The 20,654-nt window shown below is 43.3% G+C and overlaps 1 protein-coding gene across 1 annotated transcript in view; it reads right to left on the reverse strand.

The window, feature by feature from the left end:
* The window catches only part of PRPF8 (pre-mRNA processing factor 8), a 2,252,227-nt gene that overhangs the window by 274,830 nt on the left and 1,956,743 nt on the right, over positions 1–20,654 (reverse strand). The gene's annotated exons all lie outside the window — the stretch shown is intronic.

Genomic DNA, 20,654 nt, shown 5'->3' on the forward strand with positions numbered 1-20,654 from the left:
CGTTTTTTTGGAATGTCGGTAGTTGGATGGCTTACCGAAGCCATATCTGGATAATTAAACAGAGTATTGAAAGAGTTTGATGCAAAAATGAACCAACGACGAATAGTTAGAGGATTGAATAAGGCACAAAACCGACAGCGAGGGACGTCGTGGTCTGGGCCTAAGCAAGGAATGCAGTACGAATGAAAATCTTTATGAATTATTTGCTTTCCACAGGTAATACAATTGTTAACATTTACTGATATCGGTTTAGAGCAAGAAAAAGGATCCCCAACAGGGTACTTAGCTTTTTTGAAGACTTCGGTTCTGAAACTCAGAAACGAAAATTTAAGGAGTCGGCTGACCAGCACTTGTGAACTGCTTCTGCTTCAGGCACCGTGCGGCAAGAAAGACTGATGTAATGGCATCTGCATGCTTTATACCCCTGACGACCCGACATCATGGAAGGAGAGACAGCATCCGACGCAGGTACCAAGACTTTGATATTCAGGCCGGCTGAGGGCTACCTGCAGGCGGATAACCCAAATGTGACGACTGCAACAGTGAAACATGAAGAACATCTGGAGAGCATGGAGAATGGTACCATCTTTTCTGGGGTGCATAGAAAATTTATGGACAGAAGTCAGTATCTCCATGCCTCCAGTTGTTCCCCTCCACATCTCATAACAGCATTACCCTACGGTGAATTTCTTACGCTACTCAGAATTTGTAATAGTCAGGAGAACGTGCAGTAGGAGATTAGCCAGGCAACTAAAACATTCTTGAGAAGGGGGTACAATCTTGAAATTGTTAAAGAAGCAAAAAAATAAGGCTAAGGGAATCAATGAGAGGTCAACAATGGAGGTATTTATGGGGCAAAGTATGGCACCAATAAAATGGCAGGAAAAGGACAAGTGTATTTTGTATAGGTTTATAATATAGAGTACTGAAATTACAAACATTAAGTATTATTGTTTTTTTTTTTTTACGAAAAGATAAAATTTTGCCTATACAACCTTCCATTTCCTATAAAAGAGGTACAAATCTGAAATATATGCTGTTACATGGGAAGTTTGTTTTGCCAGATATGAACACTGACCACTTCACTGGGTTTAAGGGGACTATGAGGTGTAGGAATTGTTCAGTATGCCATTGCATTGTAAGTTCTTTTGATCATATTAATGGAATTAGGTTTACACCTATGGGAATCTTTTCATACAACAGTAAAGGAGTGCTATACATTTCTGAAATGTCCATGCAATCTGTTCTATACCGGAGAAACCAAGAGAACTTTCAGAGTTAGATTGATAGAACATATTAGAGACATCAAAAATAAGAGGGAGGATAAAATTATTGCCATACATTTTAAGGCTGAGCATAACAGTGACTTTTTATCACTACAAGGAAGCATTTTAGAACAAATTAAATTTTGGGATGAAAATGAAGTTTAATTAAAAGAAAAATTTTATATAAAGAGTCTGTGTATATTTTAAAGTATAATACATTGGTCCCTATGGGACTTAATGGTGAAGTGAATTGGAGACGTTTGATTTAATTGTATTAATGAATTAATTAGGTAATTTAAGTGTTGAATGATGGGTGGGATTTTCTGTATATAAGGCTGTATTTGTAAATGTTTTGTATACTTCTTGAAGGTGCATACACAGAGGCGCTAGAGGAAATAAAGTAGATTTATATCTGTGCTGTTTGTGGTTTCTACATTTGGTGAATCTGCAATAGCTGTTGGCAAGAAGTCTAGAATGGCTTCTCCTTTATTCCTGTTGCCCCCACCCATGTGAGCCCAAGGCAGTCCTCATATCCTGTTCTGTCTGTCGTGATATGTGCATTCAAGTCACTCATCAACACCAATTCATGTTGTCCTGCTTTATCTAGTAGGTCCTGCAACTGCTGTTTGAATGTACTCTTCCTCACTATCACAACCCTGCTGTGGGGCATACGGCAGTATTCATAAATCTCAGCCTCTCATTACACTGAAGTTTGATTGCTCTGAGTCTGTCACTAATTCTGATGATATCCCTCACTGCCTTCTGAAGGCTCTCTCTCACTACAATGCCCACACCATTTCTAGCCTGTCCCCTTCTGAGTAGTAGAATCTGGATCCCAAACCAAGTGGCTTTGCTGTATGGCTTTTCCATCTGGTCTTAGATGCAGAGAATGTCCAGCCTCCTTTGTATCATGCATCCACTTCCAAGCTGCGTCCTGTCAGTGAACCTACATTAAGTGTAGCAATTCTCAGTTCAAGTTTGGCAGGTTTTGCGTCCAGCTTTCACTCAACAGAGCTATCCCAGGTAACCCAGGCTGGGCAACTACACACTGGCCAGCCAATAGTTTATTGACCCAGGGCTGCTGGGCTTTATAGCGGACACATACATCCCTCTCACCATAAGTATGGGTCCCTGGCATAGGTCAGAGTAGGCCAGGTCCTCAACCCACTTATCTCTGATAACTACCATGCCCATTTTGGCGACATTAGTCAACATGACCTAATCATCTAGAGCCATATTTTACACCATTCTCTCCTATCTTGAGGATAATGTGCACTACAGTAGATGCCCAAAGAGGTTTGTATGTATAAATCTTCCCCTTATAGGGCACCATGTAGAATATGTGCTACTGCTCACAGCTCCATTCACTGGTGAGTTTGAGACGGAAAAACTCAGCATGTTTTTCGGAGGTAGGAGGAATCCCACAGAGAGACAGGGAGAACATGCAAACTCCAAACACGCATTGGTCGAAAGTCAGGATCAAACCTTGTATCTTCTGCATGGGAGGTGAAGACCTTAACCATTATGCCACCTGATCTCTGGTCATACAGAATTCCCAGTTAATAGTGGAGTAAAGTCATCCATGAATATGGTATTGGGTTGGATGGTTAGTGCTTCTAATAAGTTTAAATACATGGTATGGGATTCCTGGGTCATAGAGGGGGGCCTATAGCTTGCAAGGAAGTTGTACTGGATTTTGCCTATGGTGATTTGAACATGGAGCAGCTCAAGTGCATTGTCCTGTTTGACCAACCTTGAAGTAGATTTATTTTTTATGTAAACAGAGACGCATTCCACCTTTAGTCCCTGCCTGTGAAGTAGCTGGTCTAAATGTGCAGACGGTGTTATAACCTTGCACTGTTGGCATGCTCTCCGTGGCTTTAAACCAGATCTCAGTGACCGCACAGACATCCGCATTCTCTTAAGTGAAGAGTTTCTAGGGAGTGCATTATTATTTTTTAAAGACTACTAGTATTGAGCAGTAATACCTTTAAATTTTCTTGGTTTTGATTTGCTATGTCAGAAGTACTTTCAGTTTGGCATGGTCTAAAAAAGGCACTATGGGGGAAGACGAGGTTTACCTAATATTCAAAAGCCTAGAGAGGAGAGGTGCAGACCATCCCTGGCAAAGCACTGTGGTCTGCTGACCATCTCCCTTCCATGCTGACAAATACTGCACCCCCTTAGAATGACACCGGAAACAAGGATCATCTGTGGATCTACCTAAACAAGAAAACAGTAAAGAAGCAGACAGTTGTCAAGTGAAGTTTTCTTGGGGTTGCTAGATGTAGGTAGCTGGAAAACGGTTTGATTATACACTGGTGTGTGTGTGTGCGTGTTGGGGGGGGGGGTGGCTAATTGTGAAATGTTGCCCAAGACTAGCATATCTAGCATTATTGTAAATATACAACTTTTTTCTTTTGTAAGAAGAGGGACATCTACAATAAACGGAAGGACCAAGCCCCCAGCAACATACCTGAGAGGTCCCACCTAGAATACTCACTTCATTACAGCAGCCACAAACCAAACGCATACCCTGGGCACTGACATGCAGCGTGCAATGTTTAAGATGTTTACATCTGACCAAGTGACTGCAGCACAAACATTAATGGAAGCATTCTTTATGAATGCAGCAATAGCAGCTACGACTACAGCATAAAGATCTTTCAGCAACACTTGGAGATTACATAAATTTATGCTTTACTAAAATGGGATATAATGTAACAGCCATTTGATACAGTGACTTTGGACGAAAAGATCTTTTTTTCTATGGGGCAAAGAAAATGAAGAGTTGATCAGCCTTCTCAAGTCTTTGGTCCTACTAATGTGAAATCTTAAAGTCCTGTGGACAATCATGCACTGGAAAAGGCATCCCACACTACCAGTTTGTGGAAAAAAAGTAAACTAAAGATTAACTTGGATTGTTTTCATAGTAACCTTCGGCACACAAGACGGGTTTCTTTAGAGTACCACTTTGCCCTTATAAATGGTGAGTTATGCTGATTTAACCAAAAGGCCTTGAAGTTTCAAAAACATTCTAGACGATTGCCACCAATACTCTTTCATGACAGAGACTTGAGGATAGCTTTGGACATGGTGTAAAGCCAGACTTTCTCAATATCTTTGATGAAAAGTCCCTAGGAAACACAGGATCTCTGATGGGTGGTTCGAAAAGTACAGTTTTGTACCTACCATAAATGTAGATGTTAGAGTGTATACCCTGCTGCAGTCATCACACTTGGGTTATCCTGTCGTCAGGCGGTCCCGCAGTCGGCCTGAATTCCAAAGTCTTGGTCCGGCGTCGGTTGCTGTTGCTTCTTCCCTGACATCAGTGTGCCAGGAGTATATAAGAGGCATCCAACGCCATTTTCTTCAGTTTTTCTTGCCCCAGATGTCAGGTGCCCCCCCCAAAATGTGGTCAGTAGATAGTACCAATAATAAAAGTTTATCACAACCAAAACATCCCTCCAGCTATAAGCAAATACACCACAAAGGTTGTATCAGATTTTAAGGTATTGAAAGGTTTTAGTTAGGTCAGAGGGGATGGAGGGAGGGTAACCTGGACTGCAGCAGGGTATACACTCTAATATCTACATTTATGGTAGGTACAAAACTGTACTATGTTCATCGTGTTACCCTGCTGCAGTCATCACACTTGGGTAGAATCCCAAAGCTAAGGATGGGAGGTGGAGTCAAACAGAGTTAGAGGAGGCTAGAAGGCCCTGCAAAACTGCAGTGGCAAAGCCAGCTCTAGTTTTAGAGTAGTGGTAAGTGATAGTGTTTGGTGAAGGTGTGTACTGAACTCCAAGTTGCAGCTTCCAGAATATCCTTGGTTGGGATTGCCCTGAGGAAGGCTGTAGATGTAGCTGCTGCCCTGGTAGAATGGGGCTTTATGCTAGCAGGAACTGGTTTTCCATGGTGGGTGTAGCAAAAACGTATGCAATGTCCTATCCATTTGGAAATGGTCTGTTTTGAGATCGCCTTTCCTTGAGATGCTGTAGCATACGATACAAAAAGCTGGTCAGATTTTCTGAAAACCTTAGTTTTATCCAAGTAGTAACGTAGCTGCCTGTGAATATCCAAGGAATGCAGGAGTCTTTCTCCTTTGTTCTGTGGATTTGGAAAGAAGGTGGGTAAATGGATGGTTTGATTTAGAGCCACACTGGATACCACCTTAGGCATAAAAGGGGTTAATTCGTAGAGAAACTCTGTCTTGATGGAAAATGAGGAAAGGCTCTACTGCCATTAGTGCCTGAAGCTCTGAGACTCTTCTGGCTGAAGTAATTGCTAGCAGCAGGGCAGTCTTCCATGATATAAACTTTAAGTCAGCTGAGAAAGCTGGTTCAAAAGGAGGTAGCGTACATTTTTCCAGAACAAAATTGAGGTCCCAAGTTGGTGTAGGTGCTCTCCTGGGAGGCCTAATGTTTTTGGCCCCTCTGAGAAACTGCCTTAGAAGTGGATGTGAAAATAAGGGAGGATCCGTGTTGTAGTGAGCTGAAATAGCTGAGGCGTGGATTTTAATAGATGAAAAAGAAAGGCCTTTGTGTAACATCTCAGTTAGATATTGTAGCATCTGAGATGTCCGGCTGAAGGGCATTTTGACCTTTAGCTTGGTTCCAGGCGCAAAGCCTTTTCCATTTGTCTGAGTAGGCTTTCCTGGTGCTGGGCCTCCTGGCTTCCAGAATAACCTCCATAACAGCTTGAGAAAGAGGAGCTGGCTGGTTGCTTAGGTGATTTGCCATGCAGCCAAATTTAAGGTTTTGAGCTGGCTGTGTAGGATCTGACTGTCTTGCTGTGTGAGCAGATGAGTAATTTGTGGTAAAATCCATGGTGGGCCCTGGGCCATATTCCTTAATAGTGGGTACCAGTGCTGGCGTGGCCAGTCTGGGGCAATGAGTATCATTTGGGGTCTCTCCACCCTGACTTTCAGCAGCACCTTTGTGAGAAGGGGCAGTGGAGGGAAGATGTATACTGTCAGCATTTTCCAACTGAATGAGAGTGCGCCCACTTTCCAAGCTTGATGGTGAAACGTCCTTGTGCAAAGTTTTGTTAGTTGATAGTTTTGGGGGCTGGCAAACAGGTCTATGTCTGGGTGCCCCCATTTTTGAGTTATCATTGCAAATACTTGTGGATCCAGTTTCCACTCATGGGGATCCATGATGTTTCTGCTTAGGTCGTCTGCCAATGTGTTCTTTTTTCCTGGCAGGAATTGAGCTTGTAATTGAACTTGGTAAGCCAGTGCTGTGTTCCACAAGGTCATTGCTTGCCTGCATAGAGGGTAGGAGTGTGTACACCCTTGTTTATGTACCACATTACTGTGGTGTTGTCTGTACTTATTGTAAGCTGTCCTGGATATAAGAGGTCCTTTAAGGCTGTCAGGGCATTCTGTACAGCTAGCATTTCTTTTTGATTGATGTGCAGATTCCTTTGATCTGCAGTCCATATGCCTTGAATGCACCGTCCTGCCATGTGTGCCCCCCAGGCATAGTCCGATGCATCTGTTGTCATAGTTTGCTTGGCTGGGGGTAAGGTGAAAGGCTGAACCTTGTTGAGGTGACATGCTTGTGACCACCATAGAAACTCCTGTTGAAGGCAGGGAATGAGAGGCATCATTGTTTCCAAGCTGTGGCTGTGTTGAGTCCATACACTTTTTAGGTACCATTGCAATTTCCTCATATGCAGTTTTGCAAATGGTATTAGTAGTATGCAAGATGCCATGAAGCCCAAGGCCTGCAGAATTTTTCTTGCAGGGAGTTGGGTCTTTGTTGCCATTGTTTTGAAGTATTGAGTTAGTTGTAGTAGTTTGTCTGGCGTCAGATAAGTCATCTGGGCCGTTGTATTCAAGCTGGCACCCAGGAATGTCATATCTTGTGAGGGCACTAGTTTTGATTTCTTTTCGTTTACTATGTACCCTAGTCAACTTAGAAGGTGTTTTACAAAAGCCAGATGTTGTAAGAGAATGTCCTTGCTTTCTGCTTGGATGAGGCAGTCGTCCAGGTATGGATATATTTGAATTCCTTTTTGTCTGCAGTATGCAATTACTGGTGCCAGGCATTTTGTGAAGACCCTGGGCGCAGTAGATAAGCCAAAGGGCAGTGCAGAGAATTGGTAATGGGTTGAACCTGCAATGAAACGGAGGTATCTTCTGCAATTTTGTCTGATAGGGACATGCAGGTATGCCTCCTTGAGGTCCAACGTTACTAGCCAAGCTTTCTTGCCCAACATGGGAAGAAGCTGCTGTAGTGTTAGCATCCTGAATTTGGGTACTTGCAAGAAGGTGTTTAGAATTGAAAGGTCCAGAATGGGTCTCCAAGCATTGTCCTTTCTGGGGACTAGAAAGAGCCTTGAGTAAAATCCTTGGACTTGTTCCTGTGTAGGTACCAGTTGAATGGCTCTCATGTCCATGAGAGCTGTAATTTGTTTTTGTGCCTCTGCCCATTGATTTTGTGGCAGGTTTGGCATTCCTTTTATCCTTGGCAAGGTGTGGAAATGGAATCTGTATCCTTGTGAGATAATGTCTAGGACCCATTTGTCCTTTGTGACTATGCACCAGTTATCTGCAAAAAGTGCTAATTTTCCTCCCAAGGGAGCTGCCAAGAGAGTTTCGCTTGGCAGTTTGAGGTGTAAGTCATTGTGTTTGCCTTCTAGTAGTTTGGGACCTGTCTTCTCCTCTCTTCTGTGTTGCAGTGCCCCATTGGTGAGGTTTGTAAGGGATTTGTGCTTGTCCTCTGCCCCTTGGGCACTTGTATTTACCCCTCTGTGGTCTGTCAGAAGCTGGAAAGGACCAATGTTTTGTTGGCCAATTTCTGCTGAAGCGTGGGGGCTGTACCTGTAAGAAATCTTTGACCGTCTCTATAGATTTTGCCTTATCCTCCATTTTCTTTAAAACCTCTTCTGCTTTAACCCCAAATAAGACATCCTGCTGTAAGGGTGCATCTAGTAACTTTGCTTTAACATGATCAGGCAGAGTTTGTTCCTTTAACCAAGCATACCTACGTATAACAGACCCAGTAACAGCTGCTCTACAGGAAGCTTCCAAGGAATCAAATCCACATTGTAAAGTATGTTTGCCCACCTGTTCAGCTGCATGCAACAGATCCTGCATTTCCTTGAATTCAGACTGTTGAAGGTGCGTGCTCATCTTTTGTTTCATTTGAGACATTAGGAATTGCTGGTATTTAAGCATGTGTAATTGACAATTTAGTTCTCTCATAGCTAGAGTAGCTGAGGTGTAAACCTTCTTCCCACACCTATCTAGTTGCTCTGGAGTCCCTTTCAGAGGGTACAGGATTTTTAGCCATAGAAGCCTTAGCCCCTTTGGGACCCTGGGAGATTGTATCTGGATCAGCAACATGGCTTTTGTAAAGGAATTTGTGTGAGTCAGGCACTCTACAGTATCTATCTGGTTTGGCTGGAGCAGGAGGCAGAGAATCTGGATTTAGACTAGATTCTAAGTAAACATCATCCACAATGTCTAAAACTGGGGGGATAGCAAGTGGTCTGTGCTGGGGGAGCAAAAGAAACTCTCGAAGCCTTTGAGTCTGAGTAGTCCTGACCTTCCCAGTGGAAATGTTCCCTCATGGTGTGTAAGGTTTCCCCAAAGGAATTGTCTTCAGGGAGAGAAGCTGAGGGAATGGAATCTTCAGCAACAGAATCTTCATAAGGGGGTAAGGAGTAAACCTGTTCCTCAGATGAGCCTGAGGAAATAGACACTTGATCAGAGGAGGCATAATCCTCCTCTTGTCTAGGTCTTTTGTCGGCGGGGGCGTTGGGAACCCCTGATTAAAGAAATCAAATCTTCAGCCATTTTAAGCATCTGTTTCTTAGGCATGGAGCCTTGAACTGGAGACTGAAGTGCAGTCTTTTTTGGTTTTAGAGGAGTCTTAAGCTTAGCATAAGATTTTATGGTGACGGTCTGAAGACACCTTCTGAAACCGAAGGTGTTTCTACAGCACCGGCATCTCCTTCTTCAATGTCGTCGGTAGGGCCTAAAGAAAATGGCTGCGTCGGCCTAGAACTCTCTGCTAGAGATTCCAAAGCGGTCTGGGGTTCTAATTCTGCGGTAGCCAGGGGCTGCGTAGGCGCCTCGCTGAAAACCGGAGAACCGGCGACCGGTCCAGCTGAGGCCTCGGAGTATGGGTTGGATCTAGGCTGCCTGTCTTTATCTTTGCGTTTTTTATGCACGCCGGTAGTCGGTTGCTCCAACGGCATAGTGTAATTAAATTTCCTACTGAAGTAGTGTTGTGCGAAATCAAAGCGTCACTTTATAGTTCGCTTATTGAACCTAGCACAAAACCGACAACCAGTGACGTCGTGGTCTGGGCCTAGGCAAGGTATACAGTAAGAATGAAAGTCCTTATGAGGTATTTGCTTCCCACAAGAAATGCAATTGTTAACTTTTTCTGACATCGGACTGAGGCAAGAAAAGGTTCCCCTAGCGGGGTACTTAGCTCTGAAGACTTCGGACTGAAACTCTATTCGAAAATCTCAGGTGTCGGCCGACCGGCACTTGCGAACTGCTTCTGCTTCGGGCACCGCGCGGCAAGAAAGACTGAAGAAAATGGCGTCGGATGCCTCTTATATACCCCTGGAGCACTGACGTCAGGGAAGAAGCGACAGCAACAGACGCCGGACCAAGACTTTGGAATTCAGGCAGACTGCGGGACCGCCTGACGACGGGATAACCCAAGTGTGATGACTGCAGCAGGGTAACACGATGAACATCAAAAGGTATCCTTAAGAAGGCTTTGCCAACCCTGAGTGCTGCTAGGAGAGATCCTGTCTGCACAACAATGTTAAATGGTTGCTAGATGCACCTTAACAGTGGAACAGTAGAAACATTGTTCAAAAATTTCTGCTAGCAGAAAAGTGTTAGGACCTACTGCTCTTAAATTAACCTCTTCTATGTGTACTTGCATCTCCTACTGGTGGAGGGAATTTGTCAGGATGTCAACATTTTTACAACCTTGTTTATAAACCTAGGACTATCGAACACTTAAAACCGTAGAAGCCACAAGGAACGCTTGAGGGCACTAAGGACTATATACAAATGTGTCATAGCAAAAGTTGATTAGGTTCAAGTAAGTTTAACAACCTGAGGGGCTTCTCCAGAGCATGTGTGTTGGGGGGGGGGGGGGCAGAGAAACCCATACTTTTGGTCAGCACAGGGCAAACAGACTCAGGATGAGAAGTTGGGGCATTTTGCACTGGAGGGCAACAGCAAGAAGTCTATGATGTGTTCCCCAGTATTTTAATATCTTGTTGGCAGTTCTTGGGTCAACAAACCATAAGGGGAAGGAAACAAATCAAATATCCTTCAAGCAGGCTTTCATCACTAGTACTTGCACCTGTTAATTCCATTGTCTGATTAAATATATATATACCGTACATGCATCGCTAACACATTCTCACCTTACTTCCCCTCCTCCATTTAACCTGCATCCACTTGTAACACAGTCTACCACTTCATTTGTATCTACCTGCTCAATCTCCTATTTTACAAAATTTTTTGCACCTCACAATGAATGTCGCATTTTATGGCATAACCTTCTCTCTGATCTTACTCAGAGCAATGTAAGCTAGGTTATGTGAGAATCACCATTGCTTATCCAGTTCTCTTACTGCAACCTCAATAAAAGCTACACACTCTGTAAACTTCCTTCGTTTAATTCAGCATTTATTTCTGCCATCTCAGGATATCAACTTGCGTAAACTGTAATCCAGAAAGTTTGTAAACTGTGACTTCTGTTAAACAGTTGAAATTTACATAATCGTAGATGTCCTTTACACAATCTGTGAAATGGAAATCTTGTAAACTATTATGTAAATTATCAACTAGAAATTGTTCTCTCCTCCTAGACAGAATATCATTCATTGTACTCGCTTTACCTAAGGCTTGGATTGTAGCTGAAAAGGGTTCTCAATCAGCCCAGGTCATGGGGGAAAATGGTCCCTGTACCTGCCCACCTATCTCGAGAACAAGTAAATAAATATGATCCAAATTCCTGGACACTAGGTTTATCGCATTCCACCCTGGATATCCACTAAGGATGGCACCACCCAAGAGGTCTGAACATGCACACGTCAGTCTTCTCTGGGGGCGGGGGGGGGTCCATGAGCACCCCTCTTTCAGTTGCATTAAATAAAGAAACTCTTCAAAGTTAACATTGTTAAGAAATGAGATGGGAAGGGGCTATGCCCTCTTTACTGACCGTTACTGATGACAACTGATGACTCCAAAGTAGGACACAAATTTGTACAAACTGGACTTTTTGGAAGAGGGTTTTGAGGACTGGGAGGATGAGGAGTCATTTTGTGGCCTATTTCTACAGAACAGACAACATGAGGCTCCTAGGAGATGCCCACTCTTTCCCTGAACTTCCTCAGCATGTCTAACCAAGCATGTTGGTCTTCTGTGAGTTCTGCATAAACAGACATTAACCCATAAGCAATTACACAGGATGCACTGGCACTGGGTAGCACAAACACCATCTCTGGTAATACCTGCTCCAACACCTGTTAAGACATACAGTGGACTGCTGGTTCAGATGGCATGGGAGCCAGCAAAGCACAGGCGATGGTGGATGATATAAGGTATGGTTGGGATGTCCACATCAGGTAGGTTAAGTAAACTTACTTGGAAGCAGGTCTTGCATAAATAGAAAGCAAAATTAGGTGTCCTGAAGGGACATCAGAGCAACAAATGCCAAGTACCTACGCTGGAGACGCATCAATATTGGCTAACTGCAAAATGCTCAATAAAGTAGCAGGCCTCTGGTCCAGTAGCCACATCGGCAGTGATGTGGTGGGTCTGTGCCAGTGACAGAAGCAGAGAATTTCATAGGGAAAAAGAATGGTTAAATATGGATCCATCAAACTTTCCTCACCTAAGAGGGCAGAAGACTGAAGCTACATCTTCCTTTCTAAGCTCCCACTGAGCCTCTGCCAAAAAGTACAGTTTTGTACCTACCATAAATGTAGATGTTCAAAGATCCACATTGCTGCAGTCCTTACATATGGGTAGTCCGCTGTCCTCGGTCGGCCCGAATACCAAAGTATTAGGCTGACGTCGGTCATGGGCGCTCAGATCTGACATCATAGCGTCAGGGTATAAAAGCGCATGACCGACGTCATATCCTCAGTCTTTTCTTGCCCCAGATGTCAGAAGGCCCTAAAAAGAAAGGCCACAGCCCAAAAACAGGATGCCTCCCAAAACATGCCTAACAACAACCATCACCCAAACCATATAACCATGCCAAACTACAGAGGGAAGGAGGGAGGGTAAATTGGACTGCAGCAATGTGGATCTTGAACATCTACATTTATGGTAGGTACAAAACTGTACTATGTTCTTCATCTCACATTGCTGCAGTCCTTACATATGGGTAGAATCCCAAAGCAGAGGTAAAGGGAGGATGGCAAAATCATAAAGCATTAGGGGCTGCTAAAATGCCCTGTAATATAGCAGTGGCAAATCCAGCCCTAGACTTAGAATAAAGAGGAAGGTGGTAATGCTTGGAAAAAGTATGTACTGAACTCCAAGTGGCTGCTTCCAAAATATCTTTTGTAGCTACCCCCCTTAGAAAGGCAGTAGAAGTGGCAGTAGCTCTAGTGGAATGAGGTCTGATTCCAGCTGAAATCTCCTTACCATGATGGGAATAACAGAAAGAAATACAAAACCCAATCCATTTAGAAATAGTTTGTTTTGAAACAGGTTTTCCCTGAGAACCCAAAGCAAAAGAAACAAACAACTGCTGAGACTGCCTGAACCCCTTGGTTCTGCTCAAATAATAACGTAACTGCCTGTGAATATCCAAAGTATGCAAAATCTTCTCCCCTTTATTTTGAGGGTTTGCATAAAAAGTAGGCAAATGAATAGTTTGGTTCAAGGCCACACTAGAAACCACTTTAGGCATAAAGGAAGGATTAGTACGCAAAGATACCCTATCCTTATGAAAAATCAGGAAAGGTTCCACTGCCATAAGGGCCTGTAATTCAGAAACCCTTCTTGCAGAGGTAATGGCCAACAAAAAAGCAGTCTTCCATGATAAATACTTTAACTCGGCAGTAGCTGCAGGCTCAAAGGTTGTAGAGTAAGCTTTTCCAACACAAAATTGAGATCCCAAGCAGGAGTAGGAGCTCCAGGTGGGGGTCTTATGTTCTTTGCCCCTCTAAGAAATTGCTTAAACAAAGGATGGGAAAATAAAGGAGGGTCACAGTCATAGTGAGCAGAAATGGCTGCAGCATGAACCTTTATCGAGGAGAAAGACAAACCCTTGTCCAATAACTCAGTAAGATATTGAAGAGAAACACTTAAATCAGGCTTGGAAACATCAAAGTCCTTCGCTTTGCTCCAAAGAAAAAATCTCCTCCATTTATCAGCGTAAACTTTCCTTGTACTAGGCCTTCTGGCCTCCAAAATAACATTCAAAACTTGTTGTGGAAGCTGAGACCCTCCAGGGTCTAAAACAGAATATGCCAGGTTGTGAGATGCAGAGACTGAATCTTGACATTGAGGAAGTGATTGCCCTCCTGAGAAAAAAGATGCGGAATCAAAGGCAGAGGCCATGGAGGCTCCGTCAAACTCCTCAGTAGTGGGTACCAGTGCTGTCGAGGCCAATCCGGCGCTATCAGAATCATGGATGGCTTGTCTATTCTGGCCTTCAGGAGTACCTTGGGAATGAGAGGCAGAGGTGGAAAGGCATAGACATGAAGATTGTTCCAACTGAATGATAGAGCATCCACCTTCCAAGCTGTGGGATGAAACATTTTGTGCAAAACTTTGGCAACTGGTAATTTAGTGGAGAAGCGAACAGATCTATGTCTGGAGTCCCCCATAACACTGTCAACTTTTGAAACACAAGAGGATCCAGTTTCCACTCGTGAGGATCCACAATTTGTCTGCTCAACACATCCGCTAAGGAGTTCTGTGCTCCTGGTAGAAACCTTGCCTGAAGATTGAGGTGTAAACTGAGAGCAGTCTCCCACAAAATCATCGCTTGCCTGCAAAGAGGGTACGAATGGGATCCCCCTTGCTTGTTGATGTACCACATGACAGTAGTGTTGTCTGTTTGAATCAACACCTGTCCTGGGTGAAGTAAATCCTTGAAAGCCATCAATGCAAATTGGACTGCTAACATCTCCTTCAAGTTGATATGCAAATGCTGAAGTCTGACAGGCCACGTGTCTTGCACCCATTTTCCATTGAGGTGTGCTCCCCAAGCCTTGTCCGAGGCATCTGTCGTTAGAATCTGACTCGCCTCTGGTCGGGTCACAGAGAGTCCCTTGTTTAGGTGACATTCCTGAGCCCACCACAAAAATTCTTTCTGAATGCAAGGTATTATCTGAATGACAGTGTCTAGATCTTGGCAGTGTTGTGTCCATACATTTTGAGATACCATTGAAGCTTCCTCATATGCAGTTTGGCATTGGGAAGCACCAGAATACAAGATGCCATGAACCCCAAGGCTTGAAGGACTGTCTTTGCAGTCAGCCTGGACTGTAGAGACATTTGATGGAAATAAAGAGAAAGGCTTCTTTGTTTGTCCGGGGTCAAAAGGCCATCTGGGAAGCTGTATTCAGTCTCACACCCAGAAAGCACATGTCCTGAGAGGGTACTAGACTGGACTTTGTTTCGGTCACAGAATACCCTAGGCATCTTAACACTACCATCACATACTGTAGATGATGCAGAAGTTCGTCTTTGTGTTGTGCAATAATCAGGCAATCGTCCAAATAAGGATAAATCTGTATTCCTTTTAACCTGAAAAAGGCTATCACTGGAGCCAGAACCTTTCTGAACACTCTGGGCAGTAGATAAGCCAAAGGGCAATGCAGAGAACTGATAATGTAAATTTCCAGCCGAAGCGCAGGTACCTCCTGCAACTGGGCCTGATAGGAACATGAAGATAAGCCTCTTTGAGATCCAGAGTTACCATCCAGTGACCTTTTCCCAACAGAGGTAAAAGTTGTTGTAACGTCAGCATTTTGAACTTTGGAATGTCCAGATAAGTGTTGAGGATAGATAAATCCAAAATTGGTCTCCACGTGTTCCCTTTCTTTGGTACTAGAAACAGGCGAGAATAAAATCCTAGTCCCACTTCAGACAGAGGAACTGGCTGTATAGCTCCTATTTGAAGAAGTAAAGAAATCTGCTTGTGAGACTCTATCCTTTGCCGAGGAGGAACGTCTGGCATGCCTTTGAAAGGAGGCACTGTATGGAAATAGAACTTGTAGCCTCGGTTTATAATGTCCAATACCCATTTGTCCTGGGTGACTAAAAGCCAGTTTTGCTTGAAGAGTGCTAATTTTCCTCCCAAAGGAGCTGACAGGGAAGAAGAATCTGGCAGCTGAAAATGCAGGTCATTGGGCCTGTTTACGAAAGGACTATCCCCTGCCCTCACCTGTAGATTGTGCAGGTGAACTCCAAGTTCTAGGCCTGAATGTACTGTGAGCTCTGCCCCTGCCACGTCTAGATCTACCCCTAGACTGAGAATCAGAAGAAGGGTAGGTCCACCCCTTAGTAGGCCAATTTCTACTAAACTTTGGAGGTTGCACCTGCAAAAAATCTTTAACAGTCTGCATAGACTTAGCCTTGTCTTCCATTTTCTTCAAAACCGACTCCACAGGGGGACCAAACAAAACTTCAGACTGTAAAGGGGCATCCAGAATTCTAGTTTTAACATGCTCAGACAAATTCTGATCCTTAAGCCAGGCGTGCCTACGAAGAACTGATCCAGTGGCAGCCACCCTAGAAGAGGCCTGTACAGCATCAAAACCACACTGCAAAGAATGCTTACCCACCTGTTCAGAGACATGTACTAAATCCTGCAATTCTTTACACTCTATGCCCTCTGCCAAAGCATCCACTTTAGATTTTAGCTGAGAAAGGAGGAAATTCTGATACTTCAACATATGAAACTGGCAATTTAAAGCCCTCATTGCTAAAGTAGAAGAGGTATACACCTTCTTACCCCATCTATCCAAAGCTCTAGCTTCCTTATCTAGAGGAACCGGATTCTTTACAACAGAAGCTCTAACACCCTTAGGCCCCTGACTAATAGTCTCTGGGTCCGCCCTAGGACTCTTATACAGATATTTATGAGCCTCAGGCACCCTGTAATACCTGTCCGGTTTAACTGGCAGGAGGCAAAGAATCTGGATTAAGGGAAGCCTCCGAGAAAACATCTTGAACAACATCCAAAACAGAAGGTATAGCCAAGGGTCTATGCTGTGGTAAAAACAAGAATTCCCTAAGCCTCTTTCGTGAATCAGAGAAATCCTGTCCTTCCCACTTAAAATGCTCCCTCATGGAATGCAGAGTTTCTGAAAATGAAAAATCCTCTGGAGGAGAAGCAGAAGGAGTGGAATCCTCTGCATCAGAATCCGAATAAGGGGGAAAATCTTGAATATCTTCAGCAGAAGAGTCTGAGTCGCCTGAGGCCTGATCCAAACTTTCCAACTCTGGCTCCACCCTGGGCCTCTTATCAGGAGGGGGCATAGAACCTCTAATTAAAGTAATCAAATCTTCTGCCATTTTAAGCATGTGCTTTTTAGGCACAGACCCTGAAGTACCTGGAGGGACACCAGAGGAAGGCAAAACAGACCTGCCCTTAGAAGAAGCCTTAGAAATAGTAGCAGAAGGCCTAACCACCTTAGGCATAGAAGGGAGAACAGTAACCTGAGAGGCCCCTTCAGCTTGACCTGACTCCTGTGAGGCCACATCCTGCAAAATCAAAGTTTCCCCCTGAGACTCAACAAAAACTTCAGCAGGATCCACCTGCTCCACTGTAGCTTCTGCAGGACCGGCGTCCGAAACGGACGAATCAACCTGTCTAGGTTTCAAGGATTTGTCTTTGCCCTTCTTCAGAAGCGGGCGTCGGAGGATCCGACGGCATATTATAATTACACCGCTTACCAAAGACTAACCTAGCACAATCTAACCTTCTTTTTATAGTGCGCTTATTAAACCTAGCACAAAACCGACACCCGACTACGTCGTGGTCCGGTCCCAAACAAGGAATGCAAAGAGAGTGATAATCCCTATGCGGTATCTGTTTCCCACAAGAAATACAATTATTCACTATTTCTGACATCCGGAATTAACTGAGGCAAGAAAAAACAAAAATATTCCCCAACGGGGTACTTAGCCCAACTCGGTTTCGGTCTGAAACTCAGAATACGAAAATTTCAGAACGCCGAACGGCACTTGCAACGCTGCTTCTGCATTGGACCATGCGGCAAAAAAGACTGAGGATATGACGTCGGTCATGCGCTTTTATACCCTGACGCTATGATGTCAGATCTGAGCGCCCATGACCGACGTCAGCCTAATACTTTGGTATTCGGGCTGATCGAGGACAGCGGACTACCCATATGTAAGGACTGCAGCAATGTGAGATGAAGAACATCAACTTCTAGTCCAGCTTAGAAGGATGCAGGCCCAAGGTAAAGGTACACACATCTGGACTAGAGAGGCTTTCATGCGGTCTTTTTCATTTGGAGCACTGACAGCTTACCCCAGTATCTTCTGTATGTCACCTAATTAAACCATCTGCAAAACTTGGCATTCACTGGAGTTATGCTCTTCATGGAAGCAATACAGATGCTGGAAACGGCAGTAACTTGGCATATGCCTGTCAAAATGGCAGGCCTTAAGCAGAGGTCTTGTGTGGCACAAAACAAAAACAGACCTGGGACTGGGGAAGGGGGGTGCTACCTTCAATCCAATAAACAAGAGACCAGAGCCAAGAACAAAAAACTGACAGCTTGAATAAATCCACAAACTGGTTTTTAATATAAAAACACACCAAAGGAAGCTGTTCCTAGCTTTATCAAGTTATTAAAACACTCCACCATCTTGTCTTTAAATAGCAGCTTGCCATTAATTAAACAATTTAAATGATCAATTAGTGGCAAATTGAATTGTGTATTTTTTTAAAAAAAAATATATATATATACACATGAATGTATATGTCTTCACACAAAATATTCAAAATGCAAATTCATCAACTGCACAAGATTAAAAAATGAACCATTAAAAACTTTAAAACCAACACTGTGTCTAAATATTTCATTAATATAATTAATGATCCCATAAGTAGACATGTAAAAAGATTTTGTTTTACCAAAAAACATTTCGCTATGTATATGCATAGTTATATGTTTATGAAAAGACTCTACAGAAAGTCTACCAACCATATTGTGAACTAAAAACCGACATGTGCAAATGGCATCCATGTGTGGCTATAGGTCCAGTACACAGACAAGTGTGTAAGTATGAGCAGCAAACTGGAGAAAAAAGCCACTAATTGATCATTTAAATTGTTTAATTAATGGCAAGCTGCTATTTAAAGACAAGATGGTGGAGTGTTTTAATAACTTGATAAAGCTAGGAACAGCCTAGCCTTTGGTGTGTTTTTATATTAAAAAAACAGTTTGTGGATTTATTCAAGCTTCGTGGTGTCAGTTTTGTGGGTGCTACCTTCAAGCATAGATGAAAACAGGTAGCAAAGACTAGTGAAAAAAAATGTAACTACTTTCTGAGAAACAATCACAACTGAACAGCCTGAAGGAGCTCTTCTTTCGGTGAAGTTGAAGCAAAGAAGGTCTGGAGACGGGAGCCAAGCAGCATAAGAGTAGTTACTGAACAGTCTGAAGCTATGCAGGTGGTGAGTCAGCTCATGTCTACAGCATGTAGTCTTTAATAGTTAGGAAGGTGGATCACTTCTTACAGGATCCTGGAAGGTGAACAGTTTGACTCAGAGGATGACAATTATTTCTGTCAAGAATATAGCAGCTGGCCAGCTTGCAAAACTTAAAGGCACCTTCCACAAGCCAAAACTGTCCCGCAGCTCAAGCTGAGATGACTAAAAGAGAAGTTTAGGTGTAAAGCCTTTCAGAGCTTCACTGCTGCCATACAGTACACACTCCTCTTAGGCTTTTGAGGACCAATGGTCAGCCAATTTCTTAACATTGATGTGTTACTGCTTTCCTCTTTGGGAAAGTTTAAAGCTAGGAATGTCATGTTTAAATAGACTATAGAGACTAACATTTTTAAATGGAACACTTGTTTTTTTTTTTTTCTGTAAGTATAGTAGCACTGTAAGGTACCTGAAAACATATTTTTCTGATGAGAAATTGTGTTTAAAACACTATACCAAACCACAAAAGAAAAATAAAGTGCTTCTACTGTTTTTGTCCTGTCAAAAAAATAACTTTTGTGGACTGGTAGTGTTTATCAGCAATTACTGCTCATCTTCCCAGGGAAAGAGGCACCATATTCCTCGACCATGGAGCAGACTACTGGCTTCACAGTCAGTCCTTCCAGCCATAAAAATAAAAAGTTAGATGCCTTTGCCAGCACAGCAGGCTAGCAATTTGCCTCAGCTGCAGGTGGGCAACTGACTTTGGCAATCTGATGTACCTCAGACCATTCATCTTTTACCCTGGATCCCTCTCGTGTAGCACTTACAGCCACTATGGACATGGGGGCTAGCTTTATCCTTTGCAGCTGTTGGGGTTTCCTCAGTGGGCAAGGGAGTGGCACTCTTGTTGGTCCTGGAAGAGGGAATGGGGAAGGCTTCCCTGTTGTGTCAGAATGCTTTGCCCATGCCTGGGGAAGCAGCTGCTGCTATTAGTAACACAGACTGCCTCATTTTTCCTACCAAAAGAAACTGAAAACCAAGCAAGTATCTACTCCTCCTCAAATTTCTTTGGATAGGAGTTTACTGGGTCTGGCTCAGGGTTTAATTCAGGCTATTGATCCTTCTTGTACAGTAGTTTCTGGTATAAGAAAGTGTCCTATTTTCCTTAAGAGATTAAAGATTCTGAGGGTGAACAGAAAGATGATGGAATGGCTATAGGTTTGTTTCCTCAGATTTCTGATTCAAACTCAGGGGGAGCTCAGTTTCTAATTCTGGGGTTTCCCTTTCTCTGACACTACTGCTACACTGTGCCAGTGTTTTCAGTCCCTCAGAAAATACGAGTTGTTACATAAGGATTTTCCAGAACCTACACCCCTTCCTCATCATCTATCTTCTTTAGTGTGTGTGTGTGTGTGTGTGTGTGTGTGTGTTACTGTCTGCAATTCTTCTGACAGTCAGCTTAGCTGCCCCCAAAAAGGCAGATAATATGTATAAAGTTTCTCAATCTTTTAAAGTTTTATACATCATTCCCAAACCTGACCCAGCCGCTGTAGCTTTAGTCAATCCCACTGCTTCTAAGCACTTAGTTAATTCCAATCCTACTCCTTCTGATAAGGATGGGAAACAAGTGTATACTTCTGCAACTTTGATTTTCAGAATTTTGAATGTCAGGCTCAAAGGTCTGTTCTAAGTAACCATGAAAGTATGAAAAATGTTTTATGAGCGGTTTCTTCTTACGAGGAAA

Source organism: Protopterus annectens, chromosome 13.part0 (genome assembly GCF_019279795.1).
Source record: "Protopterus annectens isolate FY-2018-M chromosome 13.part0, PAN1.0, whole genome shotgun sequence".
In the NCBI taxonomy this organism is placed as follows: Eukaryota; Metazoa; Chordata; order Ceratodontiformes; family Protopteridae; genus Protopterus; species Protopterus annectens.